This window comes from Panulirus ornatus, chromosome 10 (genome assembly GCF_036320965.1).
Source record: "Panulirus ornatus isolate Po-2019 chromosome 10, ASM3632096v1, whole genome shotgun sequence".
Lineage (NCBI taxonomy): Eukaryota > Metazoa > Arthropoda > Malacostraca > Decapoda > Palinuridae > Panulirus > Panulirus ornatus.
In genome coordinates this window covers 16,832,764-16,852,048 of record NC_092233.1, presented here as the reverse complement: position 1 = coordinate 16,852,048, position 19,285 = coordinate 16,832,764, and the positions used below count along the sequence as shown (strand labels likewise).

Here is a 19,285-nt window from a genome sequence, read left to right as displayed (position 1 = left end):
TATCTATAGTAGAAATTTTGTAACAGTTGTATGAAAAAAGCATCAAAGACTGGCAAATCTTCCTTTAGTATCCCGTAGAAATAGACCCCAAGTCCTATTGGACATTCCAGTAATTTAAAAACAAATTGGTATTCCATCTGAGTCAGAAAACAAGTTAGTGCAAGCTATTTTTTATAGGTGTTAAAATGTGAGAAAGGTATCTAAGTATATTTATAGAGATGTCATCTCTTCTGTTTTAAAAACAGTGATTACTTCATCTCCCTTCCTCTTGAACTTTATGATGCGTGGATATGAAAACAAGAGTGAGACTTTTGAAATTATGGAAATTAGCTAAAAATATACTGAAACTGCACATTTCATGTTTAATGCTCCACAATGAAAGTTATGTTGCTTTTGAAATTTTTATTATACTTCATGTTACTTTTCATTATAGTTTATTATTTTTAGTATTATTAATTTTTATTATTTTTAATTATTTTTATTATACTTTTTATTTTTTCAGTGAAAGGGAAAAGAAGAGACGTGAAGTTTGTAGCAAGTTAAAACCCTTTTAGAATGTGCCAGTTTATAGGTATAGGGAAAGACAAGAGTTTAGAGAGTTCCAAAGCTTTGAGGTGTAGGGAAAGAAACTGATATCAGAATGGCCCTCCCTTGAGTAGCCAATGGACACAGTAATCATGTAATGTAGCAGCTTGTATAGTATCGTGTGGTGAAACTAGTGTTGGAGGTACACAAGTAGCTAGCTCAAGGGAGCAAAAACCAAAGTATTTCCTATAGAAGAGGGAAAGTTAACCAACGTTGCTGCCTAGGGCAAGTAGGTCAAGTTCTGAAGTTGGCCAGGGTGAGTTTATAAGTCAGCCTGCTTTTGGCTCGAATTTGTCAAGTACAGATGCAGAGCTTTATTTATTTTTCAACCACATATTCCCTCTTCTTCTTATCACTCATGGCTATTATCTGTTATCAAAAGATGAGAAATGATAGTGGTAATGAATACACCCACATTCTTGATTCCTTATTTATTATAAAAAAAAAGTGAATCCAAAATATGAGTGAAGTTCCAAAAGGAAGAACATGCATGTCTCTTTTTATGAATTACCACAAACATACAATCTCTTCTTGTCGTACGTAATACTTAACTCACACAGTTCATTCTTCTCTAGATTTTCTTGAGGTGACCATTGTGGGCTAGCTTGCCTCTTGGCAAAATGTTTGGAGCAGTAGATATAAGTAGTAGATAGGAACATTTAGGCAGGAGCATTAGGTAGAATCAAAGGTAAAAGTTGTAGGTTGGTACATTAGGTAGGAACCTCTGCAATCCCTACAATAGTTGTCCTCTGCCAATGGCCTGTTAAGGGTTAAGCACTAAAGGCTAAGAAGCAGCAATGGAGTTCATTAGTTATGGCTACCCTATTGCTGTGGCCTCCCCCTTGATGGAGTTCCAGTTGAGTGGCATCAGAGATATACATAGACACAGACCCGATATTTTAGACTTTGCAGTAGTACTCAGTAGTATGTCGAGAAGGAAAAATGTTTAGGGGGCGCAGTTATGATAATATTCCTTTATCCATTGACTTGAAATTAGCTGATACTGGATAGAGTTATAAAGATCAAGGAAAAGTGTGATTTTTTCTTTTCTTTTTATATTTGAGGCTCCAGTCACAGACAGAAGTCCACATCTGTTCCTTCTTCTGTCACTTGATCTGCAGGAGGGCGAGAGGCATGATAGGAATAGAGTCAGTTGGAACGATGTGGTATACTGGGGTCGATGTACTGTCAGTGGACTGAACAAGGGCATGTAAAGCGTCTGGGGTAAACCATGGAAAGATCTGTGGGGCCTAGATGTGGATATCCTCACCAACCAGTCAACAACACAGTCACCTCCTTTTTTAATGAATTCCACTGTAATACCATCCAAACCCTGCCACCTTGCTGGCTTTCATCTTCCACAAAGCTTTCACTACCTCTTCTCTATATACCAAATCATTCTCTCTGAGCTTCTCACTTTGCACACCACCTTGACCAAAACACCCTATATCTGCCACTCTATACTCAAACACATTCAATAAACCTTCGAAATGCTCACTCCATCTCCCTATCATTTAACCACTACTTGTTATTACCTCCCCATTTGCCCCCTACACCGATGTTCCCATTTCTTCTCTTGTCTTACGCACTTTATTTACCTCTTTCCAAAACATCTTTTTATTCTCCCTAAAATTTAATGACACTCTCTCACCCCAACTCTCATTTGCCCTCTTTTTCACCTCTTGCACCTTTCTCTTGACCTCTTGCCTCTTTCATTTATGCATCTCCCAGTCATTCGCACTACTTCCATGCAAAAATCATCCAAATGCCTCTCTCTTCTCTTTTACTAACAATCTTACTTCATCATCCCACCACTCACAACCCTTTCTAATCTGCCTACCTCTCACGCTTTTCATGCCACAAGCATCTTTTGCACAAGCTATCACTGCTTGAAGGCTCACATTGGGGTGTCAAAATGTGTGTCGATGTAACCGAGATGAGAACATGGGAATATGGGGAGGTAATAATAAGTAGTCGTGATGTGAGAAGGAGATGGAGTAAGTATTTTGAAGGTTTGTTGAATGTGTTAGATGATTGAGTGGCAGATATAGGGTGTTTTGGTTAAGGTGGTCAGCAAAGTGAGAGGGTCAGGGAGAATGGTTTGGTAAACAGAGAAGAGGTAGTGAAAGCTATACAGAAGATGAAAGCCTTTATTCATTCCTGTCACCACCCCGCCACACATGAAATGACAACCCCCTCCCCCCGCTTCCGCATGAGGTAGCACTAGGAAAAGACAACAAAGGCCACATTCGTTCACACTCAGTCTCTAGTTTTCATGTATAATACGCCAAAACCACAGCTCCCTTTCCATATCCAGGCCCCACAAAACTTTCCATGGTTCACCCCAGATGCTTCACATGCCCTGGTTCAATCCATTGACAGCACGTTGACCCCGGTATACCACATCGTTCCAATTCGCTCTACCCTCCTGAATGTTCAGGCCCTGATTGCTCAAAATCTTTTTTACTCCATCCTTCCACCTCCAATTTGGTCTCCCACTTCTCATTCCCTCCATCTCTGAACATATATCCTCTTTGTCAATCTTTCCTCACTCATTCTCTGCATGTGACCAAACCATTTCAATACACCCTCTTCTGCTCTCTTTTTGTTACCACACATCTCCCTTACCATTTCATTGTTTACTCAAACCACCTCACACCACATATTGTCCTCAAACATCTCATTTCCAACACATCCACCTTTCTCCGCACAACCCTATCTGTAGCCCACACCTCGCAACCATATGACATTGTTGGAACCACTATTCCTTCAAACATACCCATTTTTGCTTTCCAAGTTAATGTTCTCGCCTTCCACACATTTTTCAACGCTCCCAGAACTTTCGCCCCTTCCCTCACCCTCTGACTCACTTCCGCTTCCATGGTTCCATTTACTGCTGAATCCACTCCCAGATATCTAAAACACTTCACTTCCTCCAGTTTTTCTCCATTCAAACTTGCCCCTCAACCCTACTGAACCTAATAACCTTGCCCTTATTCACATTTACTCTCAGCTTTCTTCTTTCACACACTTTACCAAACTCAGTCAACAGCCTCTGCAGTTTCTCACCCGAATCAGCCACCAGCACTGTATCATCAGCATACAACAACTGACTCACTTCCCAAGCCCTCTCATCGACAACAGACAGCATACTTGCCCCTCTCTCCAAAACCCTTTTATTCACCTCCCAAACAACCCCATCGATAAACAAATTAAGCAACCATTGAGACATCACGCACCCATGCCGCAAACCGACATTCACTGAGAACCAATTGCTTTCCTCTCTTCCTACTCGTACACATACCTTAGATCTTCGATATAAACTTTTCACTGCTTCCAGCAACTTACCTCCCTCACCATATACTCCTAATACCTTCCACAGAGCATCTCTATCAACTCTATCATATACCTTCTCCAGATCTATGAATGCTACATACAGATCCATTTGTTTTTCTAAGTACTTCTCACATACATTCTTCAGAGCAAACACCTGAACCACACATCCTCTTCCACTTCTGAAACCACACTGCTCTTCCCCCAATCTGATGTTCTGTACATGCCTTCACTACCTTCCCATATATTTTCCGGAATACTCAACAAACTTATACCTTTGTAATTTTAACACACAATTTTATCCCCTTTGCCTTTGTACGATGGCACTATGCATGCATTCCGCCAATCCTCAGGCACTTCACCATGAGCCATACATACATTGATTATCCTCACCAACCAGTGAACAACACAGTGACCCTCTTTTATAATAGATTCCACTACAGTTTCATCCAAACCTGCCGCCTTGCCAACTTTCATCTTCTGCAAAGCTTTCACTGCCTCTTCTCTTTTTACCAAATCGTTCTCCCTGACCCTCTCACTTCGCACACCACTTTGACCAAAACACCCTATATCTGCCACTGTATTATCTAACACATTCAACAAACCTTCAAAATACTCACCTCATCTCCTTCTCACATCACCACTACTTGTTATTACCTCCCCATGAACCCCCTTCACCAATGTTCCCTTTTTTTTTTTTTTTTTGTTCTTTTGTCTTACACACTTTATTTACCTCCTTTCAAATCATCTTTTTATTCTCCCTAAAATTTGATGATAATCACTTGCCCCAACTCTCATTTGCCCTCTTTTTCACCTCTTGCACCTTTCTCTTGACCTACTTCCTCTTTCTTTTATACATCTCCCAGTCATTTGCTTTATTTCCCTGCAGAAATCATCCAAATGCCTCCTTCTTCTCTTTCACTAGTAATCTTACTTCTTCATCCCACCACTCACTACCCTTTCTAATCTACCCACTTGCCACGCTTCTCATGTCACAAGCATCTTTTGCACTAGCCATCACTGCTTGAAGGCTCAGATTGGGGTGTATACATATGTGTGTGGATGTATACATATGTGTGTGGGTGTATACATATGTGTGTGGATGTAACCAAGATGAGAAAAAAGGAGAGATAGGTAGTATGTTTGAGGAAAGGAACCTGGATGTTTTGGCTCTGAGTGAAGCGAAGCTCAAGGGTAAAGGGGAAGAGTGGTTTGGGGATATTTTCGTAGTAAAGTCAGTGGTTGGTGAGAGGACAAGAGCAAAGGAAGGAGTAGCACTACTCCTGAAACAGGAGATGTGGAAGTATGTGATAGTGTGTGAGAAAGTAAACTAGATTGATATGGGTAAAACTGAAAGTGGATGGAGAGAGATGGGTGATTACTGGGGCCTATGGACCTGGGCATGAGAAGAAAGATCATGAGAGGCAAGTGTTTTGGGAGCAGCTGAGTGAGTTTGTAAGCAGTTTTGATGCACGAGACTGGGTTTTAGTGATGGGTGATTTGAATGTAAAGTAGTGTAATGTGGCAGTTGAGGGAATGATTAGTGTACATGGGGTGTTCAGTGTTGTAAATGGAAATGATAAAGTGCTTGTAGATTTATGTGCTGAAAATGGACTGGTGACTGGGAATACGTGGTTTAAAAAGAGAGATATACATAAGTATACATATGTGAGTTGGAGAGATGGCCAAAGAGCATTATTGGATTACTTGTTAATTGATAGGCGCGTGAAAGAGAGACTTTTGGATGTTAATGTGCTGAGAGGTACAACTGGAGGGATGTCTTATCATTATCTTGGTGAAGCGAAGGTGAAGATTCGTAGAGGTTTTCAGAAAAGAAGAATGTTGGGGTGAAGAGAGTGGTGAGAGTAAGTGAGCTTGGGAAGGACTTTTGTGTGAGGAAGTTCCAGGAGGGACTGAGTACAGAATGGAAAAAGGTGAAACTAAGGACGTAAGGGGATTGGGGGAGGAATTGGATGTATTTAGGGAAGCAGTGATGGCTTGTGCAAAAGTTGCATGTGGCATGAGAAGCATGGGAGGTGGGCAGATTAGAAAGGGTAGTGAGTGGTGGGATGAAGAAGTAAGATTATTAGTGAAAGAGAAGAGAGATACATTTGGACAATTTTTGCAGGGAAATAATGCAAATGACTGGGAGATGTATAAAAGAAAGAGGAAGGAGGTCAAGAGAAAGGTGCAAGAGGCAAAAAAGAGGGCAAATGAGAGTTGGGGTGAGAGAGTATCATTAAATTTTAGGGAGAATAAAAAGATGGTTTGGAAGGAGGTAAATAAAGTGTGTAAGGCAAGGGAACAAATGTGAACATCAGTGAAGGGGGCTAATGGGGAGGTGATAACAAGTAGTGGTGATGTGAGAAGGAGATGGAGTGAGTATTTTGAAGGTTTGTTGAATGTGTTTGATGATAGAGTGGCAGATATAGGGTGTTTTTTGGTCGAGGTGGTGTGCAAAGTGAGAGAGTTAGGGAGAACAATTTGGTAAACTGAGAATAGGTAGTAAAAGCTTTGCGGAAGATGAAAGCTGGCAAGGCAGCGGTTTTGGATGATATTGCAGTGGAATTTATTAAAAAAGGGGGTGACTGTATTGTTGACTGGTTGGTAAGGTTATTTAATGTATGTATGACTCATGGTGAGGTGCCTGAGGACTGGTGGAATGCTTGCATAGTGGGATTGTACAAAGGCAAAGGGGTAAGAGTGAGTGCTCAAATTACAGAGGTATAAGTTTGTTGAGTATTCCTGGGAAATTATATGGGAGGGTATTGATTGAGAGGGTGAAGGCATGTGCAGAGCATCAGATTGGGGGAAGAGCAGTGTGGTTTCAGAAGTGGTAGAGGATGTGTGGATCAGGTGTTTGCTTTGAAGAATGTATGTGAGAAATACTTAGAAAAGCAAATGGATTTGTATGTAGCATTTATGGATCTGGAGAAGGCATATAATAGAGTTGATAGAATATATGGTGTGGGAGGCAAGTTCTTAGAAGCAGCGAAAAGTTTTTATCGGGGATGTAAGGCATGTGTACGAGTAGGAAGAGAGGAAAGGGGTTGGTTTTCAGTGAATGTAGGTTTGTGGCAGGGGTGCATGATGTCTCCATGGTTGTTTAATTTGTTTATGGATGGGGTTGTTAGGGAGGTGAACGCAAGAGTTTTGGAAAGAGGGGCAAGTATGCAGTCTGTTGTGGATGAGAGAGCTTGGGAAGTGAGTCAGTTGTTGTTCACTGATGATACAGCGCTGGTGGCTGATTCAGGTGAGAAACTGCAGAAGCTGGTGACTGAGTTTGGTAAAGTGTGTGAAAGAAGGAAGCTGAGAGTAAATGTGAATAAGAGCAAGGTTATTAGGTACAGTAGGGTTGAGGGAGGAGTCAATTGGGAGGTGAGTTTGAATGGAGAAAAACTGGAGGAAGTGAAGTGTTTTAGATATCTGGGAGTGGATCTGGCAGCGGATGGAACCATGGAAGCGGAAGTGAACCATAGGGTGGGGGAGGGGGCGAAAGTTCTGGGAGCGTTGAAAAATGTGTGGAAGTCGAGAACATTATCTTGGAAAGCAAAAATGGGTATGTTTGAAGGAATAGTGGTTGCAACAATGTTATATGATTGCAAGGCGTGGGCTATAGATAAGAGTTGTGCGGAGGAGGGTGGATGTGCTGGAAATGAGATGTTTGAGGACAATATGTGGTGTGAGGTGGTTTGATCGAGTGAGTAATGAAAGGGTAAGAGAGATGTGTGGAAAAAAAAAAAGAGTATGATTGAGAGAGCAGAAGAGGGTGTTTTGAAATGGTTTGGTCACATGGAGAGAATGAGTAAGGAATGATTGACAAAGAGGATATATGTGTCAGAGGTGGAGGGAACGAGGAGAAGTGGCAGACCAAATTGGAGGTGGAAAGATGGAGTGAAAAAGATTTTGAGTGCTTAGGAGTTTTTGTATTCACATGTGCGTGTGGGTGGGTTGGGCCAGTCTTTCATCTGTTTCCTTGCGCTACCTCTCTAACACGGGAGACGGCAATTAAGTATAATAGAAATAAAATGATAATGTATGTGTATGTATGTATTGAGATGTATAAGTATGTATATTGGCTATATCATGTGTGGCTGGGTGGCAATGGGAATGGATGAATGCAGCAAGTATGAATATGTACATGTGTACTGTATATATGTATATTTCTGTGCTTGTATATGTATGTATATGTTGAATTTTTTTTTTTTTTTTTTTCCCGCTGTCTCCCGCGTTTGCGAGGTAGCGCAAGGAAACAGACGAAAGAAATGGCCCAACCCACCCCCATACACATGTATATACATACGTCCACACACGCAAATATACATACCTACACAGCTTTCCATGGTTTACCCCAGACGCTTCACATGCCTTGATTCAATCCACTGACAGCACGTCAACCCCGGTATACCACATCGCTCCAATTCACTCTATTCCTTGCCCTCCTTTCACCCTCCTGCATGTTCAGGCCCCGATCACACAAAATCTTTTTCACTCCATCTTTCCACCTCCAATTTGGTCTCCCTCTTCTCCTCGTTCCCTCCACCTCCGACACATATATCCTCTTGGTCAATCTTTCCTCACTCATTCTCTCCATGTGCCCAAACCATTTCAAAACACCCTCTTCTGCTCTCTCAACCACGCTCTTTTTATTTCCACACATCTCTCTTACCCTTACATTACTTACTCGATCAAACCACCTCACACCACACATTGTCCTCAAACTTCTCATTTCCAGCACATCCATCCTCCTGCGCACAACTCTGTCCATAGCCCACGCCTCGCAACCATACAACATTGTTGGAACCACTATTCCTTCAAACATACCCATTTTTGCTTTCCGAGATAATGTTCTCGACTTCCACACATTTTTCAACGCTCCCAGAACTTTCGCCCCTTCCCTCACCCTCTGACTCACTTCCGCTTCCATGGTTCCATTTACTGCTGAATCCACTCCCAGATATCTAAAACACTTCACTTCCTCCAGTTTTTCTCCATTCAAACTTGCCCCTCAACCCTACTGAACCTAATAACCTTGCCCTTATTCACATTTACTCTCAGCTTTCTTCTTTCACACACTTTACCAAACTCAGTCAACAGCCTCTGCAGTTTCTCACCCGAATCAGCCACCAGCACTGTATCATCAGCATACAACAACTGACTCACTTCCCAAGCCCTCTCATCGACAACAGACAGCATACTTGCCCCTCTCTCCAAAACCCTTTTATTCACCTCCCAAACAACCCCATCGATAAACAAATTAAGCAACCATTGAGACATCACGCACCCATGCCGCAAACCGACATTCACTGAGAACCAATTGCTTTCCTCTCTTCCTACTCGTACACATACCTTAGATCTTCGATATAAACTTTTCACTGCTTCCAGCAACTTACCTCCCTCACCATATACTCCTAATACCTTCCACAGAGCATCTCTATCAACTCTATCATATACCTTCTCCAGATCTATGAATGCTACATACAGATCCATTTGTTTTTCTAAGTACTTCTCACATACATTCTTCAGAGCAAACACCTGAACCACACATCCTCTTCCACTTCTGAAACCACACTGCTCTTCCCCCAATCTGATGTTCTGTACATGCCTTCACTACCTTCCCATATATTTTCCGGAATACTCAACAAACTTATACCTTTGTAATTTTAACACACAATTTTATCCCCTTTGCCTTTGTACGATGGCACTATGCATGCATTCCGCCAATCCTCAGGCACTTCACCATGAGCCATACATACATTGATTATCCTCACCAACCAGTGAACAACACAGTGACCCTCTTTTATAATAGATTCCACTACAGTTTCATCCAAACCTGCCGCCTTGCCAACTTTCATCTTCTGCAAAGCTTTCACTGCCTCTTCTCTTTTTACCAAATCGTTCTCCCTGACCCTCTCACTTCGCACACCACTTTGACCAAAACACCCTATATCTGCCACTGTATTATCTAACACATTCAACAAACCTTCAAAATACTCACCTCATCTCCTTCTCACATCACCACTACTTGTTATTACCTCCCCATGAACCCCCTTCACCAATGTTCCCTTTTTTTTTTTTTTTTTGTTCTTTTGTCTTACACACTTTATTTACCTCCTTTCAAATCATCTTTTTATTCTCCCTAAAATTTGATGATAATCACTTGCCCCAACTCTCATTTGCCCTCTTTTTCACCTCTTGCACCTTTCTCTTGACCTACTTCCTCTTTCTTTTATACATCTCCCAGTCATTTGCTTTATTTCCCTGCAGAAATCATCCAAATGCCTCCTTCTTCTCTTTCACTAGTAATCTTACTTCTTCATCCCACCACTCACTACCCTTTCTAATCTACCCACTTGCCACGCTTCTCATGTCACAAGCATCTTTTGCACTAGCCATCACTGCTTGAAGGCTCAGATTGGGGTGTATACATATGTGTGTGGATGTATACATATGTGTGTGGGTGTATACATATGTGTGTGGATGTAACCAAGATGAGAAAAAAGGAGAGATAGGTAGTATGTTTGAGGAAAGGAACCTGGATGTTTTGGCTCTGAGTGAAGCGAAGCTCAAGGGTAAAGGGGAAGAGTGGTTTGGGGATATTTTCGTAGTAAAGTCAGTGGTTGGTGAGAGGACAAGAGCAAAGGAAGGAGTAGCACTACTCCTGAAACAGGAGATGTGGAAGTATGTGATAGTGTGTGAGAAAGTAAACTAGATTGATATGGGTAAAACTGAAAGTGGATGGAGAGAGATGGGTGATTACTGGGGCCTATGGACCTGGGCATGAGAAGAAAGATCATGAGAGGCAAGTGTTTTGGGAGCAGCTGAGTGAGTTTGTAAGCAGTTTTGATGCACGAGACTGGGTTTTAGTGATGGGTGATTTGAATGTAAAGTAGTGTAATGTGGCAGTTGAGGGAATGATTAGTGTACATGGGGTGTTCAGTGTTGTAAATGGAAATGATAAAGTGCTTGTAGATTTATGTGCTGAAAATGGACTGGTGACTGGGAATACGTGGTTTAAAAAGAGAGATATACATAAGTATACATATGTGAGTTGGAGAGATGGCCAAAGAGCATTATTGGATTACTTGTTAATTGATAGGCGCGTGAAAGAGAGACTTTTGGATGTTAATGTGCTGAGAGGTACAACTGGAGGGATGTCTTATCATTATCTTGGTGAAGCGAAGGTGAAGATTCGTAGAGGTTTTCAGAAAAGAAGAATGTTGGGGTGAAGAGAGTGGTGAGAGTAAGTGAGCTTGGGAAGGACTTTTGTGTGAGGAAGTTCCAGGAGGGACTGAGTACAGAATGGAAAAAGGTGAAACTAAGGACGTAAGGGGATTGGGGGAGGAATTGGATGTATTTAGGGAAGCAGTGATGGCTTGTGCAAAAGTTGCATGTGGCATGAGAAGCATGGGAGGTGGGCAGATTAGAAAGGGTAGTGAGTGGTGGGATGAAGAAGTAAGATTATTAGTGAAAGAGAAGAGAGATACATTTGGACAATTTTTGCAGGGAAATAATGCAAATGACTGGGAGATGTATAAAAGAAAGAGGAAGGAGGTCAAGAGAAAGGTGCAAGAGGCAAAAAAGAGGGCAAATGAGAGTTGGGGTGAGAGAGTATCATTAAATTTTAGGGAGAATAAAAAGATGGTTTGGAAGGAGGTAAATAAAGTGTGTAAGGCAAGGGAACAAATGTGAACATCAGTGAAGGGGGCTAATGGGGAGGTGATAACAAGTAGTGGTGATGTGAGAAGGAGATGGAGTGAGTATTTTGAAGGTTTGTTGAATGTGTTTGATGATAGAGTGGCAGATATAGGGTGTTTTTTGGTCGAGGTGGTGTGCAAAGTGAGAGAGTTAGGGAGAACAATTTGGTAAACTGAGAATAGGTAGTAAAAGCTTTGCGGAAGATGAAAGCTGGCAAGGCAGCGGTTTTGGATGATATTGCAGTGGAATTTATTAAAAAAGGGGGTGACTGTATTGTTGACTGGTTGGTAAGGTTATTTAATGTATGTATGACTCATGGTGAGGTGCCTGAGGACTGGTGGAATGCTTGCATAGTGGGATTGTACAAAGGCAAAGGGGTAAGAGTGAGTGCTCAAATTACAGAGGTATAAGTTTGTTGAGTATTCCTGGGAAATTATATGGGAGGGTATTGATTGAGAGGGTGAAGGCATGTGCAGAGCATCAGATTGGGGGAAGAGCAGTGTGGTTTCAGAAGTGGTAGAGGATGTGTGGATCAGGTGTTTGCTTTGAAGAATGTATGTGAGAAATACTTAGAAAAGCAAATGGATTTGTATGTAGCATTTATGGATCTGGAGAAGGCATATAATAGAGTTGATAGAATATATGGTGTGGGAGGCAAGTTCTTAGAAGCAGCGAAAAGTTTTTATCGGGGATGTAAGGCATGTGTACGAGTAGGAAGAGAGGAAAGGGGTTGGTTTTCAGTGAATGTAGGTTTGTGGCAGGGGTGCATGATGTCTCCATGGTTGTTTAATTTGTTTATGGATGGGGTTGTTAGGGAGGTGAACGCAAGAGTTTTGGAAAGAGGGGCAAGTATGCAGTCTGTTGTGGATGAGAGAGCTTGGGAAGTGAGTCAGTTGTTGTTCACTGATGATACAGCGCTGGTGGCTGATTCAGGTGAGAAACTGCAGAAGCTGGTGACTGAGTTTGGTAAAGTGTGTGAAAGAAGGAAGCTGAGAGTAAATGTGAATAAGAGCAAGGTTATTAGGTACAGTAGGGTTGAGGGAGGAGTCAATTGGGAGGTGAGTTTGAATGGAGAAAAACTGGAGGAAGTGAAGTGTTTTAGATATCTGGGAGTGGATCTGGCAGCGGATGGAACCATGGAAGCGGAAGTGAACCATAGGGTGGGGGAGGGGGCGAAAGTTCTGGGAGCGTTGAAAAATGTGTGGAAGTCGAGAACATTATCTTGGAAAGCAAAAATGGGTATGTTTGAAGGAATAGTGGTTGCAACAATGTTATATGATTGCAAGGCGTGGGCTATAGATAAGAGTTGTGCGGAGGAGGGTGGATGTGCTGGAAATGAGATGTTTGAGGACAATATGTGGTGTGAGGTGGTTTGATCGAGTGAGTAATGAAAGGGTAAGAGAGATGTGTGGAAAAAAAAAAAGAGTATGATTGAGAGAGCAGAAGAGGGTGTTTTGAAATGGTTTGGTCACATGGAGAGAATGAGTAAGGAATGATTGACAAAGAGGATATATGTGTCAGAGGTGGAGGGAAAGAGGAGAAGTGGCAGACCAAATTGGAGGTGGAAAGATGGAGTGAAAAAGATTTTGAGTGCTTAGGAGTTTTTGTATTCACATGTGCGTGTGGGTGGGTTGGGCCAGTCTTTCATCTGTTTCCTTGCGCTACCTCTCTAACACGGGAGACGGCAATTAAGTATAATAGAAATAAAATGATAATGTATGTGTATGTATGTATTGAGATGTATAAGTATGTATATTGGCTATATCATGTGTGGCTGGGTGGCAATGGGAATGGATGAATGCAGCAAGTATGAATATGTACATGTGTACTGTATATATGTATATTTCTGTGCTTGTATATGTATGTATATGTTGAATTTTTTTTTTTTTTTTTTTTCCCGCTGTCTCCCGCGTTTGCGAGGTAGCGCAAGGAAACAGACGAAAGAAATGGCCCAACCCACCCCCATACACATGTATATACATACGTCCACACACGCAAATATACATACCTACACAGCTTTCCATGGTTTACCCCAGACGCTTCACATGCCTTGATTCAATCCACTGACAGCACGTCAACCCCGGTATACCACATCGCTCCAATTCACTCTATTCCTTGCCCTCCTTTCACCCTCCTGCATGTTCAGGCCCCGATCACACAAAATCTTTTTCACTCCATCTTTCCACCTCCAATTTGGTCTCCCTCTTCTCCTCGTTCCCTCCACCTCCGACACATATATCCTCTTGGTCAATCTTTCCTCACTCATTCTCTCCATGTGCCCAAACCATTTCAAAACACCCTCTTCTGCTCTCTCAACCACGCTCTTTTTATTTCCACACATCTCTCTTACCCTTACATTACTTACTCGATCAAACCACCTCACACCACACATTGTCCTCAAACTTCTCATTTCCAGCACATCCATCCTCCTGCGCACAACTCTATCCATAGCCCACGCCTCGCAACCATACAACATTGTTGGAACCACTATTCCTTCAAACATACCCATTTTTGCTTTCCGAGATAATGTTCTCGACTTCCACACATTCTTCAAGGCTCCCAGAATTTTCGCCCCCTCCCCCACCCTATGATCCACTTCCGCTTCCATGGTTTCATCCGCTGCCAGATCCACTCCCAGATATCTAAAACACTTCACTTCCTCCAGTTTTTCTCCATTCAAACTCACCTCCCAATTGACTTGACCCTCGACCCTACTGTACCTAATAACCTTGCTCTTATTCACATTTACTCTTAACTTTCTTCTTTCACACACTTTACCAAACTCAGTCACCAGCTTCTGCAGTTTCTCACATGAATCAGCCAGCAGCGCTGTATCATCAGCGAACAACAACTGACTCACTTCCCAAGCTCTCTCATCCCCAACAGACTTCATACTTGCCCCTCTTGCATTCACCTCCCTAACAACCCCATCCATAAACAAATTAAACAACCATGGAGACATCACACACCCCTGCCGCAAACCTACATTCACTGAGAACCAATCACTTTCCTCTCTTCCTACACGTACACATGCCTTACATCCTCGATAAAAACTTTTCACTGCTTCTAACAACTTTCCCCCCACACCATATACTCTTAATACCTTCCACAGAGCATCTCTATCAACTCTATTATATGCCTTCTCCAGATCCATAAATGCTACATACAAATCCATTTGCTTTTCTAAGTATTTCTCACATACATTCTTCAACACAAACACCTGATCCACACATCCTCTACCACTTCTGAAACCACACTGCTCTTCCCCAATCTGATGCTCTGTACATGCCTTCACCCTCTCAATCAATACCCTCCCATATAATTTACCAGGAATACTCAACAAACTTATACCTCTGTAATTTGAGCACTCACTCTTATCCCCTTTGCCTTTGTACAATGGCACTATGCACGCATTCCGCCAATCCTCAGGCACCTCACCATGAGTCATACATACATTAAATAACCTTACCAACCAGTCAACAATACAGTCACCCCCTTTTTTAATAAATTCCACTGCAATACCATCCAAACCCGCTGCCTTGCCGGCTTTCATCTTCCGCAAAGCTTTTACTACCTCTTCTCTGTTTACCAAATCATTTTCCCTAACCCTCTCACTTTGCACACCACCTCGACCAAAACACCCTATATCTGCCACTCTATCATCAAACACATTCAACAAACCTTCAAAATACTCACTCCTTCTCCTTCTCACATCACCACTACTTGTTATCACCGCCCCATTTGCGCCCTTCACTGAAGTTCCCATTTGCTCCCTTGTCTTACGCACTTTATTTACCTCCTTCCAGAACATCTTTTTATTCTCCCTAAAATTTAATGATACTCTCTCACCCCAACTCTCATTTGCCCTTTTTTTCACCTCTTGCACCTTTCTCTTGACCTCCTGTCTCTTTCTTTTATACGTCTCCCACTCAATTGCATTTTTTCCCTGCAAAAATTGTCCAAATGCCTCTCTCTTCTCTTTCACTAATACTCTTACTTCTTCATGCCACCACTCACTACCCTTTCTAATCAACCCACCTCCCACTCTTCTCATGCCATAAGCATCTTTTGTGCAATCCATCACTGATTCCCTAAATACATCCCATTCCTCCCCCACTCCCCTTACTTCTATTGTTCTCACCTTTTTCCATTCTGTACTCAGTCTCTCCTGGTACTTCCTCACACAAGTCTCCTTCCCAAGCTTACTTACTCTCACCACCCTCTTCACCCCAACATTCACTCTTCTTTTCTGAAAACCCATACAAATCTTCACCTTAGCCTTGAAATGTATAGGTATTATATGTATATGTGCGTGTGTGGGGCGTTTACCTATATGCATGTGTATGTGGGTTGGCTGGGTTGCTATTTCATGTGTGGCTGGGTGGCAATGGGAATGGATGAATGCAGCAAGTATGAATATGTACATGTGTATATATGTATATTTCTGTGCATGTTTATGTTGAAATGTATTTATTTATTTATTTATTTATTTATTTTGCTTTGTCACTGTCTCCCGCGTTAGCGAGGTAGCACAAGGAAACAGACGAAAGAATGGCCCAACATACACATGTATATACATACACGTCCACACACGCAAATATACATACCTATACATCTCAATGTACACATATATATACACACACACATATACATATATACACATGTACATAATTCATACTGTCTGCCTTTATTTATTCCCATCGCCGCCCCGCAACACATGGAATAACAACCCCCTCCCCCCTCGTGTGCAAGGTAGCTCTAGGAAAAGACAACAAAGGCCCCATTCGTTCACACTCAGTCTCTAGCTGTCATGTAATAATGCACCGAAACCACAGCTCCCTTTCCACATCCAGGCCCCACAGAACTTTCCATGGTTTACCCCAGACACTTAACATGCCATGGTTCATGTTGAAATTTACAGGTATGTATATGTGCGTGAGTGGGGCGTTTACCTATATGCATGTGTATGTGGGTGGGTTGGGTCATTCTTTTGTCTGTTTCCTTGCACTACCTCGCTAACGTGGGAGACAGCAATTAAGTATGATAAGAATAATAAATATGTCTGTATATGTATGTGTATGTATACGTTGAAATGTATAAGTATGTACATGTGCGTGTTTAGGAGTTTATGTATTTACATGTGCATGTGGGTGGGTTGGGCCAGTCTTTCATCTGTTTCCTTGCGCTACCTCTCTAACGCGGGAGACAGCTGTTAAGTATAATAGAAATAAAATGATAATGTATATGTATGTATATATTGATATGTATATGTATGTATATTGGCATTTATGTGTATATGAGTGGATGGGCCATTCTTCATCTGTTTCCTGGTGCTACCTCTCTGATTTGGGAAACAGTGATTAGGTAAAATAAATAAAAATGAATTTGTATTCATACTTGATTGCTGTTTCCCGCATAAGCAAGGTAGTGCCAGAAAACAGACAGACACATCCACTCACATAAAAATCCATATATGTATATACACTTACATATATATACATTCATACATATACATACACATACATACACATACATATACATATATACAAACGTTCATATTCATTATTGCTCACCCTTATTCATTCCCTATGGTACCCTGCTCTACAAGAAACAGCACATGTGCATGAAAGAAAAGAAAAAAGATAACATGTACATTCTCTTTTTTTCCCCCCACACCCAGTTCCGTCCTCTGTGTCAGTGAGGTAATGCCAGGAAACAAAGAAATGCCACATCTGCTCATATTCACACTTGAACTGTTATGTGTAATGCACCCAAACCATAGCTCAATATCCACATCTAGGCCCCATAAACTCTTCCATGGTTTACCCTTGATGTTTCTCATGCTTTGGTTCAGTCTGTTGACAGCTGTTGACCCCAGTATACTACATCATTCCAGTTCACTCTATTCCGTGCTTGCCGTTCACCCTCCAGCATGTTCAGGCCCCAATTGCTCAAAATCTTTTTCACTCCATCCTACAGTCTCCAGTATGGTCAACCAGTTCTCATTTTTCCCACCAGTAACAAAACATATATCCCCTTTGTCAACCTTTTCTAACTCATCCTCTACATATGTCCAAACCATTTTAACTCACCCTCTTTTGCTTTCTAACTACACTCTTTATGTTTACACACATCTCTCTTATCCTTTCATTACTTACTTGATCAAACCACCTCAAACCACATATTGTCCTCAAACATTTCATTTCCAACACCCTCCTCTGCACACCCTTATATATAGCCCATGCCCCACAACCTTATGATATTACTGGGACTACTGTTCCTTTGAAAATTCCCATTTTTGCTCTCTCAAGATAATGTTCTCGCCTTCCACACATTCTTCAACACTCCCAGAACCTTCACCCCCTCCCCCACCCTGTGACTCACTTCCACTTCCATGGTTCCATTAGCTGCTATGTTCTCTCAGACATCTAAAACACTCCACTTCCTCCAGTTTTTCCTCATTCAAATTCATATCCCAACTAACTTGTCCCTCAACCCTGCTGCACCTAATAAACCTTGCTTTTAGTCACATTCACTTATAACATTCTCCTTTCACACATATTTCCAAACTTAGTCACCAGCTTCTGAAGTTTCTTACTCGAATCAGCCACCAGTGCTGTGTCATCAGCAAACAGCAAGTGACACTCCTCAGGCCCTTTCATCCCCCACAGACTGTATACTTGTCCTTCTGTTTCCAAGACTCTTGTGATTACCTCCCTCACCACCCCATCCATAAACAAATTTAACAACCATGATGACATACACACCCTTGCTGCAAACTGACTTTCACTTGGAACCATTCACTCCCCTCAATTCCTTTTCATAGACATGCCATACATCCTTGAGAAAATTTTCTCCCTGCTCTTAGTACCTTACCCTCACACTATGTATTCCTAATATCTTCCACAAAGCATCTCTGTCATCTCTATCATATGCCTTCTCCAGACCCACGATGCCACATACATATACATCAGTTTTCTGAGTATTTCTCACACACTTTCTTTAAAGCAAGCACCTGATCCTCACACCCTCTACCACTTCTGAAACCACACTGCTTCTCCCCAGTCTGATGCTTTGTATATGCTTTCACCCCAATCAGTACCCTTCCATGCAACTTCCCAGGTATACTTATCAAACTTATACCTCTTTAGTTTGAACACTCACCTTTATCCCCTATACCCTTTATACAGTGGCACTATACATGCATTCTGCCAATTCTCAGGCACCTCACCATGATCCACACATACATTGAATATCCACTTCAGCCACTTTGCTGCATTTCATCTTACACAAGGTTTTTACCTCCTCTTCTCTTATCACCCAACCATTCTTCAGGACTTTGCATATTACCCTGAACAAAGCACCCCACAACTGCCACTCTGTCATCAAACACATTCAGTGATCCTTCAAAATACTCACTCCATCTCCTCACTCCATCACTACCCTTTATCACTTCCTCCCCTTGCCCCATTCACTGATGTGTGATTGAGTATAAGGGAATAAATTCTAGATTGACATGAATAAAACTGAAAGTGGATGGTGAGAGATGGGTGATTATTGGTGCTTATGCACCTAGGGTTTCAGTGCATTACATGTAACAGGTAAAGAATGGATATGAGCAGATGCATCCTTTCTTCATCTACTGGCACTACCCTGCTAACATCATAAA

At 41.8% G+C, this 19,285-nt stretch overlaps 1 protein-coding gene across 4 annotated transcripts in view; it reads left to right on the top strand.

Moving 5' to 3' along the window:
* The window catches only part of trbd (ubiquitin thioesterase trabid), an 88,979-nt gene that overhangs the window by 1,587 nt on the left and 68,107 nt on the right, over nt 1-19,285 (top strand). The gene's annotated exons all lie outside the window — the stretch shown is intronic.